Source organism: Microcaecilia unicolor, chromosome 1 (assembly GCF_901765095.1).
Source record: "Microcaecilia unicolor chromosome 1, aMicUni1.1, whole genome shotgun sequence".
NCBI lineage: Eukaryota > Metazoa > Chordata > Amphibia > Gymnophiona > Siphonopidae > Microcaecilia > Microcaecilia unicolor.
The window spans coordinates 317907629-317932935 of NC_044031.1; the positions used below are offsets into that span (position 1 = coordinate 317907629).

At 47.8% G+C, this 25307-nt stretch overlaps 1 protein-coding gene across 5 annotated transcripts in view; it reads left to right on the forward strand.

Moving 5' to 3' along the window:
- CDYL (chromodomain Y like) overlaps positions 1-25307 on the forward strand; it is a 313720-nt gene that overhangs the window by 134504 nt on the left and 153909 nt on the right. Inside the window, exon 1 of one of the 5 annotated variants that reach the window (XM_030208745.1) lies at positions 21432-21451. The exons of the other annotated variants lie outside the window; for them this stretch is intronic. The gene's annotated coding sequence lies outside the window, so the exon portion shown is untranslated. Of the gene's footprint in view, positions 1-21431; positions 21452-25307 lie in introns of those variants that run through there. 5 annotated transcript variants of the gene reach the window in all.

The window sequence follows — 25307 nt, forward strand, 5'->3', positions numbered from 1 at the left end:
AAATTAGATGAAATTAAAACATATAAGCATGAATAATACCCAATGATCATAAGCATATGTATAATCCAACTTATTTGAACATGTCTGTGAAGAAATACATATCTAATACATCAGGCCAGAGCTGAAGACATAAATCATCTTTATGTAAACATCAATGTAACACTATTAAAAATCACCACTCTGGCAACCCTTTCCGACATACCTTGAAATGAATTGCTGGTGTGTAAAGATCAAGCCAATCAAACATAGATACTCAGACAGCAAATATAAATGCTATGGAGGAGAGAATGTAAATAAATGTTAGTTCAGACAATTCAATAACCAAAAATGAAATAGATGAAAGCGGAACTACTCAAATACTGTGGACAGAAAGCTGTGAAATAAAAAAAAAAATTTACAGAGAAAATTAAAGACGCTGTTGGTGAAAAGCAAGAAGTGAGCCACCGTCTTTAAAAACAGTGGAGCGCTAAGCATACTCAATAGAATGAAGCATTCGTGTAATCTGTAAAACAGGAAGTTGCCAACCAAAAAAAGGGGGGGAAGAAAAGCCAAACTGTGCAAAAAAAGATTAGAAAATAGGACAGTCCCTCCATGAAATCAGTTATGCAGGAAAACACAAGACGAAAAGGTGAGGTGAATTGAGCCAGAAAATAAAACAAAATAATGTTGAAGCAAACTTACATAATGATCTCCAAAAATGCCAAACTGAACCAAAGTGTTGCAGCACAGTTTATTTATTTATTTTGTTACATTTGTACCCCACGCTTTTTTCCACTCATGGCAGGCTCAATGCGGCAGGCAATGGAGGGTTAAGCGACTTGCCCAGAGTCACAAGGAGCTGCCTGTGCCAGGAATCGAACTCAGTTCCTCAGGACCAAAGTCCACCACCCTAACCACTAGGCCACTCCTCAATAAGAAAGAATAAGTGGTCTGATGAGCCAAATTTTTAAATGTAAAAAAGGCACAAAAAACATCCACTCTAAAGTATATGCAAGTGATGTCAGAGATACTCATGAAGAAAGAGGAACTGACTTGTGATTTCATATGTGGCCATGAATAATTTCAAACAGGAGCAAACACTTGTGAAGTGCTTAAAATGAGAGACGCTGGCGCAGTATGTTTTAAATGAACAGCAACGTATGTTAAAAAAAGCAGTGCAGTGTTTAAAAGGCAAATGCTAAGACAGACCAGTAGAACAATTTAAAAGAAATTAAAAAATGGTAGGCTAGTGTCAGAAATATAAATAAGCTGATGGGGGGGGGGGGTAAATGAAATGAAAACTACTGGATTGATAAACAAAAAGTGAATTGTGGTAAAAATTTGAGTAAATATAAAAAAAATGTCTGTCCTTGGTCTCTTGGTTCAGTCAAAATGGTTGAACCGAGTTAAATTCAAAAATGAAGCATTATTCTCTTTGTAGCAATATTTGGTCCACATCTCCTCTCCATCTGAAAGTAATGACTTTAAGAACAAAGAACTTTAAATCACTGATAGAATGATCCTTATCAATTATTTTTATTTGTACCCCATGCTTTCCCACTCATGGCAGGCTCAATGCGGCTTACATGGGGCAATGGAAGGTTAAGTGACTTGCCCAGAGTCACAAGGAGCTGCCTGTGCCTGAAGTGGGAATCAAACTCAGTTCCTCAGGACCAAAGTCTACCACCCTAACCACTAGGCCACTCCTCCACTCCAATCCAATGCTGTACAAGTGGAGCACTAAGATTTTGTCTATAGATGCTGCTTCTGTGCTCAATAATCCTTGTTTTTACCATACGTTTTCTCTTTCCTATATAAACTAAATTGCAAGGGCACAAAATCATATAAATAACTTGAGAGGAAGAATTACAGTTAGAATTCTCCGAGGACAAGCAGGCTGCTTGTTCTCACTGATGGGTGACGTCCACGGCATCCCCCTCCAATTGGAATCTTCACTAGCAAAGGCCTTTGCTAGCCTTTGCGCGCCGATGCGCACCGCGCATGCGCGGCCGTCTTCCTGCCCGAACCGGCTCGTGTTCGTCAGTCTTCTTTTGTCCGCGCTTGCGACGGTCATGTTTTGCGCCGTTTCGTGCCCCTCAAGTTGACCTCACGCGTCTTCGCGATTTTCACTAAAAAAAAAAAAAAGAGAGAGACCGATCGGTCTTTACCCCTTTCCCGTGTTTCCAGCTTTTTCCCCCGCGAAGTTTCCTTTCGCTTTCGGGACCGGCCTATTTGGCCTCGGTACAGGTTTTTTCTCCCTTCTTTTTGGTGCCTTTCGTCATCATCGCGAATTTTGATTTCGCCGGCATGATTTTTCCGCCCATGTCATCGAAGTTCCAGCAGCTTCAAGAAGTGCACCCAGTGCGCCCTGGTAATCTCGCTCACTGATAGGTACGCTTCGTGTCTTCAGTGTCTGGGGGCTGGGCACCACCCGCAGGCCTGCAGTCTTTGTGCTCTTTTGAAAAAGAGGACTCAGGTAGCGAGATTGGCCCAGGGGAACGCGTTGTTCTCGGGCTCTTCGACGACAACAGCACGGGACTCGTCGAGTGCATCGACGTCGACAGCATCGAAGTCTTCGGCTTCTGCATCGGCATCGACTGCATCGAGGCTTCTACCTCCTGCATCGTCGGTACCGAGACATCGAAAGGCTGCGTCGACGTCGGTGGTACTGGGACCTCCGCTATTGCTGATGTCGTCGGACGGTGGTGCTTCATCTGGAGTGCAGGTGAGGGCTGTCCATTCCCCTGCTGGTGGCGGTGAGCCTTCGGGTGGGTCTCCTCCTGCCCTGACGGCTCCTGCGGTACAGCCCCCCCGAGACCGACCTTCTTCGGCCTCGGCCCCGAGGAATCTACGTCCTCCTCGTCGGTACCGGGAAGCTCCGGTGACATGCTTCGCTTGAAAAAGTCGAAGAAGCATCGACACCGGTCTCCTTCCCGTCTCGGTACCGAGAGCTCTGGGTCGCCGAGGGAGTCGGCACCCAGTAGGCATCGGCACCGGGAGGACCGCTCACCCTCTATTCAGGAGGTGTCGATGCGCTCCCCCTTGGACAGCCCGGAACCGCCTCCACGCCCGGAACAGATTCTGACCTCGACGCCTGCACCGGCTTCCCAGTCTTTCTCCACAACCGCTCTGCACGAGAGTCTCCGGGCCGTTCTTCCAGAGATTCTGGGAGAGCTGTTGCGCCCTTCTCCGGTACTGGGGGTGCTTGCGCCACCGGTACCGTCGAGGCGACGGCTGGCCCCTTGCCCGAGGTGAGGTCTCCAGTATCGGTACCGCTTGCGGTACCGGCTACGGCCGCCTCCCAGGCAGACTCCCCGACGACGTCGGCGGAGGGAGGTTCGCCGGTGCTGGTGAGGGAGTCCACCTCTCGACGCTCCTACCGTGGCCGTGTTCCCACGGAGTCGAGTCGGGCACGGCTTCAGACGCAGGTCCGTGAACTTGTGTCTGATACCGATGGTGAGGCCTCATGGGAGGAGGAGGAGGACATCAGATATTTCTCTGACGAGGAGTCTGATGGCCTTCCTTCTGACCCCACTCCCTCCCCTGAAAGGCAGCTTTCTCCTCCCGAGAATCTGTCTTTCGCGGCCTTTGTCCGGGAGATGTCTACGGCCATCACCTTCCCGGTGGTCGTGGAGGATGAGCCCAGGGCTGAGATGTTTGAGCTCTTGGACTATCCTTCTCCACCTAAGGAAGCGTCCACAGTACCCATGCATCATGTCCTAAAAAAGACATTGCTGGCGAACTGGACCAAGCCATTAACTAATCCCCACATTCCCAAGAAGATCGAATCCCAGTATCGGATCCATGGGGACCCAGAGCTGATGCGCACTCAGTTGCCTCACGACTCTGGTGTGGTGGATCTGGCCCTAAAGAAGGCTAAGAGTTCTAGGGAGCATGTTTCGGCGGCCCCGGGCAGAGACTCCAGAACCTTAGACTCCTTTGGGAGGAAGGCCTATCATTCCTCTATGCTCGTGGCCAAGATTCAGTCCTACCAGCTCTACACGAGCATCCATATGCGGAACAATGTGCGACAGTTGGCGGGCTTGGTGGACAAGCTCCCTTCTGAGCAAGCCAAGCCGTTTCAGGAGGTGGTCAGGCAGCTGAAGGCGTGCAGAAAATTCCTGGCCAGAGGGGTATATGATACCTTTGATGTTGCGTCCAGGGCCGCTGCTCAAGGTGTGGTGATGCGCAGACTCTCATGGCTGCATGACTCCGACCTGGAGAATAGGATCCAGCAGCAGATTGCGGACTCCCCTTGCCGAGCGGACAACATTTTTGGAGAAAAGGTCGAAAAGGTGGTAGAACAGCTCCACCAGCGGGATAACGTTTTCGACAAATTCTCCCGCCGGCAGCCTTCAGCATCTACCTCTTCAGGTAGACTGTTTATGGGGGACGGAGGGCTGTTCCCTACTCTTCTAGTAAGCGTAGGTACGATCCTCCCTCTCGCCAGCCTGCGGCCCAGGCTAAATCCCAGCGCGCTCGCTCTCGTCAGCAGCGTGCGCCTCAGCAAGGCCCCAAGGCTCCCCAGCAAAAGCAGGGGGCGAGCTTGTGACTGGCTCCAGCAGAGCATAGCTGACATCAGAGTGTCCGTGCCGGACGATCTGCCGGTCGGGGGGAGGTTGAAAGTTTTTCACCAAAGGTGGCCTCTTATAACCTCCGACCGTTGGGTTCTTCAAATAGTCCGGCAAGGGTACACCCTCAATTTGGCCTCGAAACCTCCAAGTTGCCCACCGGGAGCTCAGTCCTACAGCTTCCAGCACAAGCAGGTACTTGCAGAGGAACTCTCCGCCCTTCTCAGCGCCAATGCGGTCGAGCCCCTGTCATCCGGGCAAGAAGGGCTGGGATTCTATTCCAGGTACTTCCTTGTGGAAAAGAAAACAGGGGGGATGCGTCCCATCCTAGACCTAAGGGCCCTGAACAAATATCTGGTCAAGGAAAAGTTCAGGATGCTTTCCCTGGGCACCCTTCTTCCCATGATTCAGGAAAACGATTGGCTATGCTCTCTGGACTTGAAGGACGCCTACACGCACATCCCGATATTGCCAGCTCACAGGCAGTATCTGCGATTTCGTCTGGGCACACGTCACTTCCAGTTCTGTGTGCTACCCTTTGGGCTCGCCTCTGCTCCCAGAGTGTTCACGAAGTGCCTGGCTGTAGTAGCAGCAGCGCTTCGCAGGCTGGGAGTGCACGTGTTCCCTTATCTCGACGATTGGCTGGTGAAGAACAATTCCGAGGCAGGAGCTCTACAGTCCATGCAGATGACTATTCGACTCCTGGAGCCACTGGGGTTTGTGATAAATTACCCAAAGTCCCATCTTCTCTCAGTACAGAGACTCAAATTCATAGGAGCTCTGCTGGATTCTCGGACGGCTCGTGCCTATCTCCCGGAGACAAGGGCCAACAATCTGCTGTCCCTCGTCTCCAGGGTACGAGCGTCCCAGCAGATCACAGCTCGGCAGATGTTGAGATTACTTGGCCACATGGCCTCCACAGTTCATGTGACTCCCATGGCTCGTCTTCACATGCGATCTGCTCAATGGACCCTAGCGTCCCAGTGGTTTCAGGCTGCTGGGGATCTAGAGGACGTGATCCACCTGTCCACGAGTTTTCTCAAATCCCTGTACCGGTGGACGATTTGGTCCAATTTGACTCTGGGACACCCTTTCCAAATTCCTCAGCCACAAAAGGTGCTGACTACGGATGCGTCTCTCCTGGGATGGGGAGCTCATGTCGATGGGCTTCACACCCAGGGAAGCTGGTCCCCCCAGGAACGCGATCTGCAGATCAATCTTCTGGAGTTACGAGCGGTCTGGAACGCTCTGAAGGCTTTCAGAGATCGGCTGTCCCACCAAATTATCCAAATTCAGACAGACAACCAGGTTGCCATGTATTACATCAACAAGCAGGGGGGCACCGGATCTCGCCCCCTGTGTCAGGAAGCCGTCAGCATGTGGCTGTGGGCTCGCCGTTACGGCATGTTGCTCCAAGCCACATATCTGGCAGGCGTAAACAACAGTCTGGCCGACAGGTTGATCAGGATTATGCAACCTCACGAGTGGTCGCTCAACTCCCGAGTAGTGCGCCAGATCTTCCAGGTGTGGGGCACCCCCTTGGTAGATCTCTTTGCATCTCGAGCCAACCACAAGGTCCCTCAGTTCTGTTCCAGACTTCAGGCCCACGGCCGACTGGCATCGGATGCCTTCCTCCTGGATTGGGGGGAAGGCCTGCTGTATGCTTATCCTCCCATACCTCTGGTGGGGAAGACTTTGTTGAAACTCAAGCAAGACCGAGGCACTATGATTCTGATTGCTCCTTTTTGGCCGCGTCAGATCTGGTTCCCTCTTCTTCTGGAGTTGTCCTCCGAAGAACCGTGGAGATTGGAGTGTTTTCCGACCCTCATCACCCAGAACGAAGGAGCGCTTCTGCATCCCAACCTCCAGTCTCTGGCTCTCACGGCCTGGATGTTGAGAGCGTAGACTTTGCTTCTTTGGGTCTGTCGGAGGGTGTCTCCCGTGTCTTGCTTGCTTCCAGAAAAGATTCCACTAAGAGGAGTTACTTCTTTTTATGGAGGAGGTTTGCCGTCTGGTGTGACAGCAAGGCCTTAGATCTTCGCTCCTGTCCTACACAGACCCTGCTCGAATACCTTCTGCACCTGTCTGAGTCTGGTCTCAAGACCAACTCTGTAAGGGTTCACCTTAGTGCAATCAGTGCATACCATTACCATGTGGAAGGTAAGCCGATCTCAGGACAGCCTTTAGTTGTTCGCTTCATGAGAGGTTTGCTTTTGTCAAAGCCCCCCGTCAAACCTCCTTCAGTGTCATGGGATCTCAATGTCGTTCTCACCCAGCTGATGAAACCTCCTTTTGAGCCACTGAACTCCTGCCATCTGAAGTACTTGTCCTGGAAGGTCATTTTCTTGGTGGCAGTTACTTCAGCTCGTAGAGTCAGTGAGCTTTAGGCCCTGGTAGCCCAGGCCTCTTACACCAGATTTCATCATAATAGAGTAGTCCTCCGCACTCACCCTAAGTTCTTGCCGAAGGTAGTGTCGGATTTCCATCTGAACCAGTCAATTGTCTTGCCAACATTCTTTCCCCGTCCGCATTCCTGCCCTGCTGAACGTCAGCTGCACACATTGGACTGCAAAAGAGCATTGGCCTTCTATCTGGAGCGGACACAGCCCAACAGACAGTCCGCCCAATTGTTTGTTTCTTTTGATCCCAACAGGAGGGGAGTGGCTGTGGGGAAACGCACCATTTCCAATTGGCTAGCAGATTGTATTTCCTTCACTTACGCCCAGGCTGGGCTGGCTCTTGAGGGTTATGTCACGGCCCATAGTGTTAGAGCCATGGCAGCGTCAGTGGCCCACTTGAAGTCAGCCACTATTGAAGAGATCTGCAAAGCTGCGATGTGGTCATCTGTCCACACATTCACATCTCATTACTGCCTGCAGCAGGATACCCGACGTGACAGTCGGTTCGGGCAGTCAGTGCTTCAGAATCTGTTCAGGGTTTAGAATCCAACTCCACCCCCTAGGCCCATTTTTTATTCTGTTGCGGGCTACCCTCTCAGTTAGTTGGATAAGTTGTTAGGTCAATCTCAGTTATATCCTCGCCGTTGCGAGGCCCAATTGACCATGTTTGTTGTTTTGAGTGAGCCTGGGGGCTAGGGATACCCCATCAGTGAGAACAAGCAGCCTGCTTGTCCTCGGAGAAAGCGAAAGCTACATACCTGTAGAAGGTATTCTTCGAGGACAGCAGGCTGATTGTTCTCACAAACCCGCCCGCCTCCCCTTTGGAGTTGTGTCTTCCCTTGTCTTTGTCTTGCTACATACGAGACTGACGAACACGAGCCGGTTCGGGTGGGAAGACGGCCGCACATGGTGCGCATTGGCGCGCGAGGGCTAGCAAAGGCCTTTGCTAGTGAAGGTTCCGATTGGAGGGGGATGCCGTGGACGTCACCCATCAGTGAGAACAATCAGCCTGCTGTCCTCGGAGAATACCTTCTACAGGTATGTAGCATTCGCTTTATGAAAAAGCCTGCGCACTCTATTACTCTGTGGATCTGTAAATGATATGATGAATAATGAATGTTGGCATACCTGCCGCAGCTGGAATGGCCATAAAAAGTGACAGAAGGTGTTTTTATAACATTTTTATCTGTTATTTTTACTAGAGCGGTTTCTGTGTCTACCCTTTTTAACCTCTGTGTTTATCCTTAATTAAGATGTGATCATTGTTTTATTGATGTATTATTTACTGTTTATTGACATTTATTTTCTCAACATTCTTACTTTGTTTTTGGTTGCTGCTTTCAATTTTTATGTACATATTTATTGTTTAGAACTTTGACCCCTGACGCAGGCATTATTGTTGTCAAAACACGGCAATATGTTGTGCTCATGTTGTGTTATGCTGGTTGGAATAAAGCCTATTTGAATTTCCAAAGCTAACTACTTCTTCTCTCTTCATTTGTTCTTCTTGCCTTCTTCGTGAGGTGTCCGGTCCTTCTCTTGATCTTCTTGAAAACCAACTCTGTGAGGGTTCATTTATGTGCAACTAGTGCTTTTCACCGTGTAGGTGTTAAGCCCATCTCTGTACAGCCTCTAGTTATTTGCTTCATACTTACAACTGTGCCATGGGATCTCAATGTTGTCCTCACCCAGCTGATGAAAGCTCCTTTTGAGCCACTTGGTTACTGTCAAAGAAGTATTAGGAAAGTTGTGTTTTTGATGGCGGTCACTTCAGATTGCAGAGTCAATGAGCTTCAGGCCGTAGTAACTGATCCACCTTACACTAAGTTTTTTTACCATAATAAAGTAATTCTCCACATGCGCACCCTAAGTTCCTTCCTAAGTTAATGTTGGAGTTCCATCTTAGTCAATCATTCTACCAACATTTTTCCTGAAACCACATGCCCATCCTGGCAAAAGTGTACTGTATACCTTGGATTTGCAAGTGAGCCTTGGCCTTCTATAGCCCATAGACATTCCACCCAGCTTCTTGTTTCTTATCACCCAAACTGGCAAAAACACAGTTTCTAATTGGCTAACTCCTTGACTTATGTCCTTGCTTGGTTGACTCTAGGGGGTCATGTCAAGGCTCATAAAGTTAGAGCCGTGGCTATGGCGGTAGCCCACTTGAGGTCAGCCTCCATAGAAGAGATGTGCAAACTGTGACATGGTCATCTGTCCACACATGCACATCTCATTACTGCCTTGAGCAGGATAACTGGCGTGACAGTTTAGACAGTGAGTCCTGAAGAATTTGGTGTTTAGAATCCAACTCCACCCCCCTAGTCCCATTTTTCTTTGGTTCCAGGCGGCACTTTCGTAACTAGTATGTAAATAGTTTCAGGTTAATTGACTTTGAGGCCTCGATGTTTCAAGCCCCTATTATCCTAGCATTGTTGTTTTCGGTGAGCCTAGTAGCTAGGGATTCCATGCTGTGAGAATACAACTGGCCTGCTTGTCCTTAGAGAAAGCAAAGTTACTCACCTGTAGTAGGTGTTCTCTGAGGAGAGCAGGCGAAGTATTCTCACATATTCTCCCATCTCCCCTTGGAGTTGTATTATTTAGCTACTTTATATGATTGAGGGACGCAAGGGGGAGGCATTCATTCATGTGCGGTGAGCAGCTGCTAGAAAATTCTAGATTAATCTCGCTAGTTAGTGTCCACACTGGGCTCCGTCAGATGACATCGCCCAGCTGTGACAATACTTGACCTGCTGTCCTCGACGGGTGAGTAACTTCGCTATATTGTTATATTACCCATTTGTATGTTAAATATCAATGATTACTTATTTAGATTGTATAGAATTCTAGTAGATGTATTGATCATGCTGCAGGTTAGATTTTTAGCAAATAATCCAAAGGTGATGATTTATGTGCTGTTTGGGTCATTTCTTGAGACAGTACTGTTGCATACTTAATAAACCTACTTTGTGTGGAGGGGAATAAAAGCTTTTCCATATTAAGTTGACCGAGAATGGATACCTCATAAATCTTATTGTGTCAAAGGTTACATAGTTAAGTGTTTGGATGTCTTTGAAAACACCTTTCTCTAATGTTGCTAACATTTGAATGAGTTTTGAATGCTGCATCTTTAAATGATGTACGTTTGGGAAGCTTGCCAGGTGCCCTTGGCCTGGATTGGCCACTGTCGTGGACAGGATGCTGGGCTCGATGGACCCTTGGTCTTTTTCCAGTGTGGCATTACTTATGTACTTATGATATTGCAAGATAGTGCTAACAAAAAGCTTGGCCATAATGTTTCCAATGAACTTAGCATGGACCTGTGAATATTGTGCTGATCCCATCATGCTTTCTGAGATCATTGCATGATTGCTTTCCCTAAACAGAAGGTGAACAGAAGGGTGTTGATATTGTCGCTTCTTACTAAAGAGACCATCTTCTAGAGCGTTCTTGGAAATTCTTCGAGATCTTTTTGACTATTCATGGTAGCTCTCATCTTTCGTTGGCCTTATAACATGTTACAGGTTGTTCTATTCTGCTTGATGATACAGATAGAGAGCAGTATTCCCTGCTATTTGAGCCTTTTTTGTCATCTGTTTCAACATTTTTGCAGACTTCAGAATCAATGAATGCTGCATCCGGCAATTTCCAGTCTCTTTCCCCTCCCCCTGGATGTTGAAAGTGAAATAAAATACTCCTGTGGTTGCTCCAGTTCAGTGTCTTAAGTACCTGTGACGCCTAAAAAGGAATCTATTGATTGATTTGCAAATGGAGGTTTGCAGTCTAGTGTGAGGGCCCTAGATCCCTTTTCCTGCCCTACTCAAAAAGGGGGCAGTTTTATAAGTAGGTGCCTCCTTTTAGGCACTCCAGTGTTGTGCAATGAAAGCCTATCCTATAACAGCATCTGGGCACCCAGATTCCATTATACAGTACTAGTGTAACCCTGCATTAGTGTGCCTTACATTTATGCAGGGGTGTAGCCACGGGTGGACCCAGGCCCACCCGCTTTTGCCCATGGCCTACCCTAACTACCCCCAATCTAACATCCCTTGTTACCTTCCCTCCCGCAGGTCCGTCCACCCAGGATCATTGCTTCTTCCTGCTCCCCCCTGCCCCGCTGCTGCCCCGGTGCCTGCAGTTTTCATTTTCAGGCCATTGCTGTCAGCTATTCACACATGCACTCCAGGGCTTTCCCTCTGCCATGTCTGGTCTGCGCATAAACAGGAAGTTGCATCAGAGAGGGCCGGACGCAGCAGAGGGAAGGCCCTCACTGCTAGAGACAGCTGAAAATGAAAACTGCATCAGGTACCGAAGCAGGGGCGGGCAGGCAGGAAGAGACAATGATTCCGGACGACTGGACCTGCGGGAGGAACGGCAGCAAGGGGTTGGAGCAAAAGGAGAGGAGAAGGGGGGCTGGAGGGAAGGAAGAGAGCTGCTGGACGTGAGAGGAGGAGGTGGGGGATGGAGGAAAGGGAAAGAGCTGCTGGATGTGGGAGGAAGAGGAGGAGAGGCCTTGGAGGGAAGGGAGAAAGCTGCTGGATGTGGGAGGAAGAGGGTTGGAGGGAAAGGAAAGAGCTGCTGAAGCTCTGGGAGGAAGAGAAGAAGGGGGCTGGATTGAAAGGAGAAAGCTGCTGGTCATGGGAGGAGGAGCTGGAGGGAAGGGAGAGAGGTACTGGACTTGGAGGAAGAGGAGGAGGGGGCTGAAGGGAGCACTGCTGGATGCGGGAGGAGGAGGGGCTGGGGGAAGGGAGAGAACTGCTGGATATGGGAGGAAGAGGAGGCTGGAGGGAAGGGAGAGAGCTGCTGGACTTCTGGGAGGAAGAGGGGCTGGATTGAAGGGAGAGCGCTTTGGATGTGGGAGGGAGTGGAGGAGGATGGGGCTGGATTGAAGGGAGAGAGCTGCTGGACATGGGAAGAAGATGAGGACAGGGCTGGATTGAAGGGAGAGAGCTGCTGGATGTGGGAGGAGGAGGGGGCTGGAGGGCAGGGAGAGAGCTGCTGGACTTCTGGGAGGAAGAGGGGCTGGATTGAAGGGAGAGAGCTCTGGATGTGGAAGGGAGTGGAGGAGGATGGGGCTGGAGGGAAGGGGGAGAGCTGCTGGACTTCTGGGAGGAAAAGAAGGAGAAGCTGGATTGAAGGGAGAGAGCTGCTGGATATGGGTGGAAGAGTAGGAGGGGGCTGAATTGAAGGGAGAGAGGTGCTGGATGTGGGAGGAAGAGGAGGAGGGAGCTGGAGGGGAGGGATAAAACTGCTGGACGAGAGAGGAAGAGGAGGGGGATGGGGATGGGGCTGGAAGGAAGGGATAAAACTGCTGGCTGGATATGGGAGGAAGAGGAGGACTGGGCTGGAGGGGAGAGAACTGCTGGATGTGGGATGAAGAGGAGGAGGGGGCTGGAGGAAAAGGGGATAGCTGCTAGACTTCTGGGAGGAACAGAAGAAGGGGGACGAGGAAAAGGAGACGTGCTGGATGTGGGAGAAAGAGGAGGAGGGGGCTAGAGGGAATGGTGAGAGTTGCCGGACATGGGTGGAAAAGGAGGAGGGGGCTGGGGGAAGGGAGAGTATCTGGATGTGGGAGGAAGAGGGGGCTGGAGGGAAGGGAAGGAGCTGCTGTACTTCTGGGAGGAAGAGAAGGAGGGGGCTGGATTGACAGGAGAGAGCTTTTGGACATGTGAGGGAGGAGGAGGGGGATGGAGGGAAGGAATGTGCTGGACATGGGAGGAAGAGGAGGAGCGGGCTGGAGGGAAGGGGGAGAACTGCTGAATGTGTTTGTAGGTGGGGGCCAGAGGGAAGGGAGAGAGCTGCTGGACTAGGAGGAAGAGAAGGAGGGGGGCTGGATTGAAGGGAGAGAGCTGCTGGACGAGAGAGGAAGAGGAGGATTTGGCTGGAGGGGAGAGAACTGCTGGATGTGGGAGGAGGGGGCTGGAGGGAAAGGAGAGAACTTCTAGATGTAGGAGGAAGAGGAGGAGGAAGCTGAAGGGAACAGAGATAGCTGCTGGAGTTCTAGGAGGAAGAGAAGGAGGGGCTGGGGGGAAGGGACAGAGCAGCTGGACATGGGAGTAAAAGGAGGAGGGGGCTGGAGGGAAGGGAGAGAGCTCCTGGAACAGTACAAGGGGGGAGGAAAGGGACACAGATGCCAAACTTCACAGTGGGAGAGAGGGTGGGCGGCAGGCAATCAAGCAAGCAAACCAGATGCTGGATAGGGAAGAGAAAGGGAGAGAAGCTGGATGGGGTAGGGTTGGAGCGGAGAGATATATTGGCTTGGGGGAGGAAGAGGAGGGAGAAGCTGGACAGGGAAATTTAGGGACACAGAGAAAGGGAGATACTGAACATGGAGGAAGATAGAGGCACAGAGATGGAAGAAGATGGATAGTGGACATGGAGACAGTAGAAATGTCAAATGGACCGGAGACCTTGGTGAGTTAAGAGAAGACAAAGGGAAGCAGAAACCAGAGCGTGGGGTCAACATGATTTGAAAAATAGAATGACAAGACAACAAAAGGTAGAAAAAATAGTTTTCCATTTTGTCATTAGAATATGTCAGATTTAAATGTACATCCTGCCAGAGCTGGTGTTAGATATGGTTGGGGCTAAGGGCAGAAATTTAGGAGGGGACCCCACAGCTTACTACTAGGCTGCACCTTCTTCAGCTTCCAGCTGGCCTGTGATTCTTTTTGGCCATGAGGCCAAGGGCAGTTTCCCTAGTTGTAACCCCTAACACCATATGTGGCATGTGCTATCATTATATTTTGCACAGCATAGGAGAAAATACATCTCTCTCTATTTCTCTGATTCTGTACTACATGCAAGGTCTGGCCTTGTGAAATTTCAATTTAATTTGTTTGTGGTCAGTTATTCTGTATATGACGTTTGTGTTGTGTGTGTGACTAAAGTATTGTTAGCATGAATTTTCTGTGTAGTATTCTGTAGTAATTTGGCTTGTTCAGTAGATGTATTGATATTTTAGAGCCCCACTGAAATAGTTAGGGCCCTAAAATATCATAGGTAGGATCCATGTTTTGAATGTTAGTGCTGGCATGATAGATTTTCTCTAGGTTCTGAGTGACTTTTTGTTTGATAGATTTTTGTACTATACAATATGCCTTGTTATTGAGATAACATTAGAAACAAACATTTTTGTATGGTGAGTTTTATAGAGAAATGTCCTAGCTCTGCTCTGCATCCACTGTTGGGGGAAGGCCAGGGGGTTCTTTCAGGGAAGCATATGTATGTTGGAGGACTGTGGCTCAATGGAAGTGCACCCTCTTGTACTTCCCCTAGTCCTCAACGTGGCCTGCAGCCATTGAAATCAGCACTGCTATCCTCATTGAAATTATTAGGAGTGGGGTAGGTGTGCGGTAGGGGTAGGGCAAGGGTGCATCAGGTGGCAGCTATTTCTGTATTGCCCACCCATCAAACCTGTTGGCTCACCCAAAAATTGCCTTCTGGCTTCGCCACTGCATTTATATGCCCACCGTTATACCTGCCATAGACCTGACATCACTGCAATTGCATAAGTGTGGCAGGAGACATGTGTAACTTACAATCTCGAAGGACAAGCAGGCTGCTTGTTCTCCTCACATGTGGGTCGGCGTCCACGGCAGCCCAGGAATGGAGCATTTTTCCCAGCAAAAATCCAAAAAGCTTTGTGACAGCTTCAGGAGCGCGAAGGACTCGCACTGTGCATGCGTGGTCATCTTCCCACCCACGCGCGTCCGTGCCGGTCTCTCTCCCTCAGGCCCAGAAGAAGACTTTGGCGTCTTATCGCTGTTTATTCACGCTTCCTTTTTTGTTTTAGTTGCCTCTTTCGTCTTTTTCTTTTTCCAGTTTAAAAACAAAACCAAAACCCTATATTCTTATTTTTTCTTTGTTTCCTTTTGCTTTCGTCGCAGTACGTGGTTCTCATTTTGTGCCCCTCTGTTGGCACAATCATGCCTTTTGATTTTGCCGCCACGATTTTGCCGCCCATGTCATCGAAGACTCCTAGCGGCTTCAAAAAGTGTGCTCGGTGCCAACGGTCGATCTCCGGTACTGACCCGCACGTGTGGTGCAGCCAGTGCCTTGGGCCCGACCATCGCCCAGATGCTTGTAAGTTGTGTCTCAGCTTGAAAAAGCGGACACAGGCGTCGAGAAGAGCTCTTCAGGACTGTCTTTCGGAGCTTGGCATCGACATCGGCACTGGGGATGGCATCGACATCGGAAGCGCAGGTAATGGGGCTGTCCGGACATCACCACTAGCTGGGAGTAGCGAGCTGTCGAGTGAGTCTCCACCTGTCTCAAAGGCTCCTGCTGTGCAGGCCCACCGGGACCGACCGCTGTCGGACCTGACCCCGAGGAGGCGTGTGGATTCCATGTCCTCCTCGTCGGTACCGAGGAGTACCGGTGATGTGCTTCGAGTGAAGGCGAAGAAGCATCGGTCTCCTTCGAGGCACGGTACCGGGAGCTTCATGGCGTCGAGGGATTCGGCACCCGAGAAGCGCAAACACCAGGAGGAGCGCTCACCCTCCATACAAGAGGTGTCGGTGCGTTGCTCTTCGGACAGCCTGGTACCGCCTCCCAGGCCTCCACAGATTCTGATGCCGACTTCCCGACCCCACAGCCTTCCTCGACAACGACTCTAGACGAGCGCATCTGAGCCATTCTTCCAGGCCTTCTGGAGGGGCTGCTGCGTCAGTCTGCCTCGTTACCGGGGGTGCTTCTGCCCTCAGTACTGTCGATGGCACATCTGAAGTATTTGACCATCTGAAGTATTTGACCTGGAAGGTCATTTTCTTGGTGGCTGTTACTTCAGCTCGTAGAGTCAATGAGCTTCATGCCTTGGTAGTGCATGCTCCTTACCTCAAGTTTCATCACAACAGAGTAGTCCTCCGCACTCACCCTAAGTTCTTGCCGAAGGTTGTGTCGGAGTTCCATCTGAACCAGTCAGTTGTCTTGCCAACATTCTTTCCCCGTCCTCATACCCGCCCTGCTTAACGTCAGTTGCATACATTGGACTGCAAGAGAGCATTGGCCTTCTATGTGGAGCGAAATGTTTGTTTCTTTTTATCCCAACAGAAGGGGAGTCGCTGTTGGGAAACGCACCATTTCCACTTGGCTAGCAGATTGCATTTCCTTCACTTATGCCCAAGCTGGGCTGACTCTTGAGGGTCATGTCACGGCTCATAGTGTTAGAGCCATGGCAGCGTCGGTGTCTCACTTGAAGTTAGCCACTATAGAAGAGATTTGCAAGGCTGCGACGTGGTCATCAGTCCACACATTCACATCTCATTACTGCCTTCAACAGGATTCCCGACACGACAGTTGGTGCTGCAGAATCTGTTTGGGGTTTAGAATCCAACTCCACCCCCCTAGGCCCATTTTTTGTTCTGTTCCAGGCTGCACTCTCAGATGTTTCTTCGTAGGTCAATCTTATGTCCTCGCCGTTGCGAGGCCCAGTTGACCTTCTTTTGTTGTTTTGAGTGAGCCTGGGAGCTTGGGATACCCCACATGTGAGAACAAGCAGCCTGCTTGTCCTCGGAGAAAGCGAAGATACTTATCTGTAGCAGGTATTCTCCGAGGACAGCAGTCTGATTGTTCTCACCAGCCTGCCCACCTCCCCTTTTGGAGTTGTTGTTGTTCTTTATTTGCTTTTTGATACAACTGAGGCGGGAACAGACGCGTGTGGGCGGGAAGATGACCGTGCATGCGCGGTGCGAGTCCCTCGCGCTCTGGAAGCTGTCACAAAGCTTTTTGGATTTTTGCCTGGAAAAATGCTCCATTCCTGGGTCGCCGTGGACGCTGACCCACATGTGAGAACAATCAGCCTGCTGTCCTCTGAGAATACCTGCTACAGGTAAGTATCTTCGCTATATTCTTTAAGCTACAAACGTAAGTTGCAGCCTTACTATGTGAATGCCCCCTTGCATTTTTGCGCTGTGCCACTTATGCATGCCCGTACAAAATAGCTTTGCTTTGCTGCCACTTACATATGGAAGCGGCACTACTTTGCTGCCATTTACACATGGAAGTGGCACTACTTTGCTGCCACTTACACATGGAAGTGGCGCGTAATTTCTGGGGCCAAGTTATAGAATTGTTCTTAAAGTGCTTGAGTACTTTACATATTTGAAAGTCTGGATTCAAAACCAGTTCTGTTAGGGTACTTCTCTCTGTAGCTGGTGCCTATCACTATGTAAAAGGAGGTCATTTCTGTATAATGCTTATTTGTAAGATTTATGTAGTCTAGTTCCATTTGAAGCCCCTTTCCTCCATTCAAACTGACAGTAAGACAGTAATTCTTTCCAAGCCTTATGAGTTCTAGTGGGCTTAAAAATCTAAAACATCTGTTCTGCGAGGATCTATTCAATTATTGACTATTAATGAGAACAAGCTATAATTTTGGAGGCAAGATCAGATAATGTACCTGACAGAATCCCAGATAGTAGCAAGATTCATGCTACTGATCTTAGGGACAAGAAGTGGCTTTCCCCATGTCTATCTCAATAGCAGACTATGGACATTTCCTCCAGGAACTTGTCCAAACTTTTTTTTAAACTCAGATACTTTAATTGCTGTACCACATCCTCTGGCAACGAGTTCTAGAGCTTAACTATTCGTTGAGTGAAAAATTATCTCCTCTCGTTTTAAAAGTAGTACCATGTAACTTCCTTGAGTGTCCCCTGGTCTTTGCACTTTTTGAAAAAGAGTAAAAAATCGATATACATTTACTAGTTCTACACCACTCAGTATTTTGTAGACCTCTATCATATCCCCCTCTCAGCCGTCTCTTTTACAGGCTACATAAGTACATAAGTAGTGCCATACTGGGAAAGACCAAAGGTCCATCTAGCCCAGCATCCTGTCACCGACAGTGGCCAATCCAGGTCAAGGGCACCTGGCACGCTCCCCAAACGTAAAAACATTCCAGACAAGTTATACCTAAAAATGCGGAATTTTTCCAAGTCCATTTAATAGCGGTCTATGGACTTGTCCTTTAGGAATCTATCTAACCCCTTTTTAAACTCCGTCAAGCTAACCGCCCGTACCACGTTCTCCGGCAACGAATTCCAGAGTCTAATTACACGTTGGGTGAAGAAAAATTTTCTCAGATTCGTTTTAAATTTACCACACTGTAGCTTCAACTCAGCCCTCTAGGCTGAAGAGTCCTAACCTTTTAAGCCTTTCCTCATATATGAGGAGTTCCATCTCCTTAAATCATTTTGACTGCCTTTCTTTTAACCTTTTCTAATTGTGCCATGTCTTTGTTAAGATATGGCGACCAGAATTGCACACAATACTCAAGGTGTGGTAACACCATGGAGCGATACAGTGGCTCTTTCTAAATCAGCAAGCCTAGCCTTTTCCAACTGTAATTCTAGACCAGATTTTCTTGCTATGAATCTGAATAGAACTTAATGCTCAGAAGGCATTTCCCTAAACCCATAGCCTTCTATGCTGCCCAAAGTAATTAGCTATCTGAAGGGGTTCCTTTCAACACCATTCCCACAGAGCTACTTTGGAACCAGAACATTCCCTTCCTTAACATTCCCATAGTAGAACTGTTATCTAACAATCATATGCCTTCCCCTTTGCTTTCTTAATGCCTGCAGCGCGCTGCGTTCACGTGGTTGCATTAAATGGAGGGAATCACATAGCTGTTCAAAGTGTAGGTGGTTCTGTGCCTAACACTTTTTCCATTGTGCAATGGAGAAGGGGATGCTGTGAAGCAGCTGGGTTGCCGCAGGCGTAGGATCGGTCCAATAGATGGCTGGTGGAGTTCGACTGAGCCAATAGCAGCCATGATGGACAGGATCCAGTCGGTGGAGAGGGGAGGTGCCCAGCCGTGCTGCATAAGTAGAGTTGTGCAAAAATAAGGATAAATGATCGGAAGGCCCAGGTGAGCTTAGTTGGGAGTTTGTAAAATTTTGGCCTGTGGCTGTTTATGCAATTTAGAGATCGAATACAAAGAAAAATGAGTAAAAAAAAAATATCCAAGGTAAGGTAAAAACAATTTTCTTTTTCTAACTTCTGATCCCAAACTTTTGACTATGAAAGCGTGCCGTGGAACAGGTTTTTGCCAGACTGACAGCAGTTACTGTGCTCCCAGCAGGGAGGAGGACCTTTTGAAAGGTTTGTTTGAGGGTGTTTTTTTTTTTTTTTTAATTCATCTCTAAGTTGGGGTGTGAAGAGGGTTTTGAGTCATTTGCCCATGTTTTCTTGTAAAGTTTTCTGGTGAGCACGTGGTAGAAGGGAGAGTAATGGCAGCCTCTCATTTGAAGGAGATGATTTTTTTTAAGTACCCACTCGCTTCAGGATATGGGAGTCTTGAGTTTACTTGCATACACTTAACATGTTGCAGATTTTGGCATGAGGTTGGTCTCTTGTTTGTTGAGTGCTTTTGTAAACAGAAATTCAGAGGTGCAAGGTCATAACTGTGAACACTTTAAAGTTTTATGTTTGGTGTCTAGTTTCTTGTTTTAGTAGATGATGCGTACCATGCAAAAACTTCAGAGTGACTAAAGACGTTAAATTGCAGTTGCTTATTATGGAAGGTGTTGTGTTTTAGTTGCCTCTTTAAAAAAAAAAAAAGGAAGGAAGGTTTCAGGCAGGTGAGTAGCCATGTTTACAGTGGATTCCCGTAAATGAGCTGAATAAGTGTGTTCTACGCATCCTCAGTCCTTTGTGAACATGCATTAACTGATACTCCAAAAACACCAATTTGTGTCTGAAATCTAGATACAAGAAGAGGTCGACTTTGGATATAGCTTGTGGCGTGTGAAGACGCTGAAGAGAACCAGGGCGGAAGGGTGTTTGCTAGCCTAAGTAGGGGGCTGGGGGGTGCCTGCAATAAATGCTGTTGGGTTTGTTGATAGCATTTTTTTTTTATCTTGCTGTGTACATCTATATGCTGTACACATGCCATTCCCGCTTGTACAGCATATGAATGTACACAGAAAAAGGAAGTTTTGGTTTTTCATTAGAGTAGTGCTTGGTTTTAAATTGTAAGTCATTGTGCCATTTTGAGGGGCTGGTTATAGGGACTTCCTAATGATTATTCTGCTTATGGTTATGATGTTTATGCTGCTGATGATTATTATGCTGATGATTACAATATCAATATTATCAACCTTTTATTCATGTTGACCTTATTAATATTCTTATTTACCTTATTAATATGTATATTAATACTGGGCTATTTTGGGGCTGGAAAACTTCTTGCCATCTGGCAACACTGGCAGAGTGAGATTAAAGAGGCCAAGGGAAGGAAAAACTGAAGCACCAGCATACACAACATATGTCTAGGTGCTGTGACCTGGCTGAGGTAAGCCAACTTTTGATTTTGAAGACTTGTAAGCCTTGTTCTGAGGTCTGGCTGGGACCAGACCTGGAAACCCCGATAGAGAGTGAGAGAGAGCAGAAACTTACAGACTGTGTTTGGGACGTGGCAGTCACAAACTGCAGACTGTATTTTGGGCCCTGTCAGCCACTTTTTTCCTGAGCCTGTGAAATAACAGGCCTCAGACTGAAGTTTAATAAAGCAGTTATTTCATTTTTACAACCTTGTACAGTTGTGTTATTGTGAAGGCCCACTGTCAAGCCTCGCTCACAGTATCACAGACCTTTTGGAGCATTTTACTTTTTGGGAAACAAATTTCATACTGCGCACTGTCACCTGCCCAGAACAAATGACTAGAAATGTAAGGAGGGGTGACAAAACTTTCTTCAGGTATATTAGTGAAAGGAGGAAGACTAAAAAGGGAATTGTGAGACTGAAAGATGCTGCAAACTGCTATGTAGATAATGGTGAAGAAAAAGCAAATTTGCTAAATAGATAACTTTTGTTCTGTTTTCACAGAAGAAAATCCTGGAGAAGGACAACGATTGGCTGGCAAAAGTACATATGAGAATGGAGTGGATATAGCACCGTTCATGGAAGAGATTATGTATGAACAACTTGAAAATCTAAAGGTGGACAAAGCCATGGGACCGGACAGGATCCACCCCAGGATATTGAGGGAGCTCAGAGAGGTTCTTGCGGGTCCTCTTAAAGATTTGTTTAATAAATCCTTGGAGATGGGAGAGGTTCCGTGGGATTGGAGAACAGCGGATGTGGTCCTTCTTCACAAAAGTGGTGATAGGGAAGAAGCTGGAAACTACAGGCTGGTAAGCCTCACTTCGGTTATTGGAAAAGTAATGGAAGCGATGCTGAAGGAAATGATAGTGAATTTCCTGGAAGCCAATAAGTTACAAGATCCGAGACAACATGGTTTTACCAAAGGTAAATCGTGCCAAACGAATCTCATTGAATTCTTTGACTGGGTGACCAGAGAATTGAATCATGGACGTGCTATAGACGTAATCTACTTAGATTTCAGCAAAGCTTTTGACACAGTTCCCCACAGGAGGCTCTTGAATAAACTTGACACGCTGAAGATAGGACCCGAAGTGGTGAACTGGATTAGGAACTGGTTGACGGACAGATGCCAGAGGGTGGTGGTTAATGGAATTCGCTCGGATGAGGAAAAGGTGAGTAGTGGAGTGCCTCAGGGATCGGTTCTGGGGCCGATTCTGTTCAGTATATTTGTGAGTGACATTGCCGAAGGGTTAGAAGGTAAAGTTTGCCTTTTTGCGGATGATACTAAGATTTGTAACAGAGTGGACACCCGGGAGGGAGTGGAAAACATGAAAAAGGATCTGCAGAAGCTAGAAGAATGGTCTAAGGTTTGGCAATTAAAATTCAATGCGAAGAAATGCAAAGTGATGCACTTAGGGAGTAGAAATCCACGGGAGACGTGTGTGTTAGACGGTGAGAGTCTGATATGTACAGACGGGGAGAGGGATCTTGGGGTGATAGTATCTGAGGATCTGAAGGCGACAAAACAGTGTGACAAGGCGGTGACCGTAGCTAGAAGGTTGCTAAGCTGTATAGAGAGGGGTGTGACCAGCAGAAGGAAGGAGGTGGTGTTGCCCCTGTATAAGTCGTTGGTGAGGCCCCACCTGGAGTATTGTGTTCAGTTTTGGAGGCCATATCTTGCTAAGGATGTAAAAAGAATTGAAGTGGTGCAAAGAAAAGCTACAAAAAGGGTATGGGATTTGCGTTACAAGACGTATGAGGAGAGACTTGCTGACCTGAACATGTATACCCTGGAGGAAAGGAGAAACGGGTGATATGATACAGACGTTCAAATATTTGAAAGGTATTAATCCGCAAACGAACCTTTTCCGTAGATGGGAAGGCGGTAGAACTAGAGGACATGAAATGAAGGGGACAGACTCAAGAAAAATGTCAGGAAGTATTTTTTCTCGGAGAGAGTGGTGGATACTTGGAATGCCCTCCCACGGGAGGTGGTGGAGATAAAAATGGTAACCAAATTCAAAAATGCGTGGGATAAACATAAAGGAATTCTGTTCAGAAGGAATGGATCCTCAAAAGCTTAGCGGAGATTGGGTGGCAGAGCCAGTGGTGGGAGGCGGGCCTAGTGCTGGGCGGACTTCTACGGTATATAAAATAATGAGTGGAGTGGAACAGGTGGATGTGAAGTGTCTGTTCACACTTTCCAAAAATACTAGGACTAGGGGGCATGTGATGAAACTACAGTGTAGTAAATTTAAAACAAATAGGAGAAAAAGTTTCTTCACCTAACGAGTAATTAAACTCTGGAATTCATTGCCGGAGAATATAGTGAAGGCGGTTAGCTTGGCAGAGTTTAAAAAGGGGTTGGGCGGTTTCCTGAAGGACAAGTCCATAGACAGCTACTAAATGGACTTGGGAAAAAATCCACAATTTCGGGAATAACATGTATAAAATGTTTGTACGTTTGGGTAGCTTGCCAGGTGCCCTTGACCTGGATTGGCTGCTGTTGAGGACAGGATGCTGGGCTCGATAGACCTTTGGTCTTTTCCCAGTATGGCATTACTTATGTGCTTATATGTCTGTGCCCTGAAAATGGCAGATACAAATCAAGGTCAGGTACACACATAAAGTAGCACATATGAGTTTATCTTGTTGGGCAGACTGGATAGACCGTACAAGTCTTTCTCTGCCGTCATCTACTGTGTTACTATGTTTACCAATGCCTACCTCTGAAGAATGGCTTCAGGCCTTGCTACTGGAGTACATCTTGCCTTGGTGCAGCACCAAGGCTTTGAGGCATTGATGCCATTCATGGTGCTGCCTCCGGTGATTCTGGAGGCCCATTCCCAGCCCATTGGCTGTCAGTTGACAGGCAGGGAGGCAGTTCATCATATCTCTTGTGTCAGAAACAGTCTGGATATAGCACTGGGCCTCCAACTATATAATGGTGCTGAGGGCCACGTACTTGGAGGGAAAGAACAACAGCCTGGTAGTTAGACTGAGCAGAATGGTGCAACCACACAAGCGATTTCTCAGCATGGGCGTTGCCCGAGAGATCTTCTGATCATGCGACACCTACTAGGATCTCTTTGCCACTTGTTTCCACAACAAAGTCCCTCAGTTCTGCTCCAGGTTGGGATCCTCTGTTGGGGGCAAGGGCTGCTGTATTTATATCCATCTATACCTCTTGGGGAGAAGACTTGACTGAAACTCAAGTAGGAAAGGGGGTCCATGATCCTTATTGCACTTTATTGGTAGAGACAGGTATGGTCCCCTCTACTTCTGGAGTTGCCCTCTGAAGACTCGTGGAGACTGGAGTACTTTCTCTTATCACTGAGAACAAGGGGTCTCTTTAATCCTTAGCCATCATAGTTTGGAGGTTGAGAGAAAATGATTTTTTCCAACTGCATGAGGGTGTCTCCTGAGGCCTGCTTAATTCCAGGAAAAAGTCTACAAAGAGGTTGTATAATTTTTTAATGGAAGAGGATTGCCAACTGGTTAGATCTTTTTTCCTGCCCTATACAAAACTGGTTGAATACCTTCTATACCTTTCTAAGCCTAGTCTCCAAACCAACTTTGTAAGAGTTCACCTTGGTGCAATTGCCGCTTACCATCCCTATATAGAAGGCAAGCCCATATCTGTACAGCCTCTAGTTGTTTGGTTTATGCTAGATTTGCTTTTGACCAAGCCCTCTTTCAAACGTCCAACTGTGTCATGGGACCTCAGTGTTGTCCTCACGTAGCTGATGAAAGCCCCCTTTTTAGCTGCTGAACACCTGCCACTTGAAGTCCCTGACCTGGAAGGGGTTTTTTTTTGTTGGTTGGTGGTCACTTAAGTGTGCAGAGTCAACGAGCTTCAGGCCCTAGTAGCTGAACTATTTACATAAGGTTTCATCATAACAGAGCAATTCTCTGCACCCATCCACAGTTCCTTGCTATGGTGGTGTCAGAATTCCATCTTAACCAGCCATTTGTTCTGCCAGCAATGTGAGTCTTGGTCTTCTATCTGGACCAGGCTAAAGCCCATAGATAGTCCACCCAGCCTTTTGTTTCTTTTGACCCTAACGGGATGGGGGCAGCCCTTGGTAAATGCACTTGATCCAATTGGCTAACAGATTGCATTTCCTTCACTTACGCCCGGGCTGGGCTGTCTCTGGATGGTCATATCATGGCTCGCTATATCGGAGCCATGGCTACGTCAGTAGCCCACTTGACATCAGCCTTCATAGAGGAGAATTGCAAAGCTGCAATGTAGTCTTTAGTCCACACATTCACATCTCACTACTCCCTTGAGCAGGATTCCCAATGTGACAGCAGGTTCAGTCAGATAGTTCTGCAGAATTTGTTTGGGTCTAGAATCCAACTCCACCCTCCTAGGCCCATTTTCTTCTGTTCCAGGCTGGACCTCCCTTGTTCATATAAGTTTGGTTAATTGGTTCCTGGTTGGTTTTGCCTGTTACAAGTCCCTGTTGATCGGTGTCTGTTTTTGGTGAACCTGGTAGCTAGGGAGAAAGCAAAGGTACTCACCTGTAGCAAATGTTCTCCAAGGACAACAGGATATATATTACCACATACCTTCCTGCCTCCCCTAGGAGTTATATTCTCTAAGCTTTTTGAAGTCAACTGCTGGGCCCGCATGAACGAAGTGGGTGGGAAGGCATGCACGCATGCACGGTCAGAGCTACCAAAAGGTTCCAGAAATAGAATCCTGGGTAGCATCTGTCTGTCTACAAAGTTCTACTCTTACTCCCCTTTTTACTAAGCTGTTCTAGTGGCTGCTGTGCGCTAATGCTTGTGATTGCTGCGTGGCAGCTTCTAGCGCAGCTTAGTAAATGGGAGTTTAGTCTTTAAAGTTAACCTGTCTGGTGAACCACCATACCTCTCTCGCATGCTAATCCTCTATTCCAGTTCACGTACACTGTGATCATCATCCCAAAACCTTAGTGCTAGGAAGGCAGTATATCATCTCTGTAAAACTTCAAAACCTCACTTTTGCAGTCCACGGACTGACAGATCTGACACACTGAT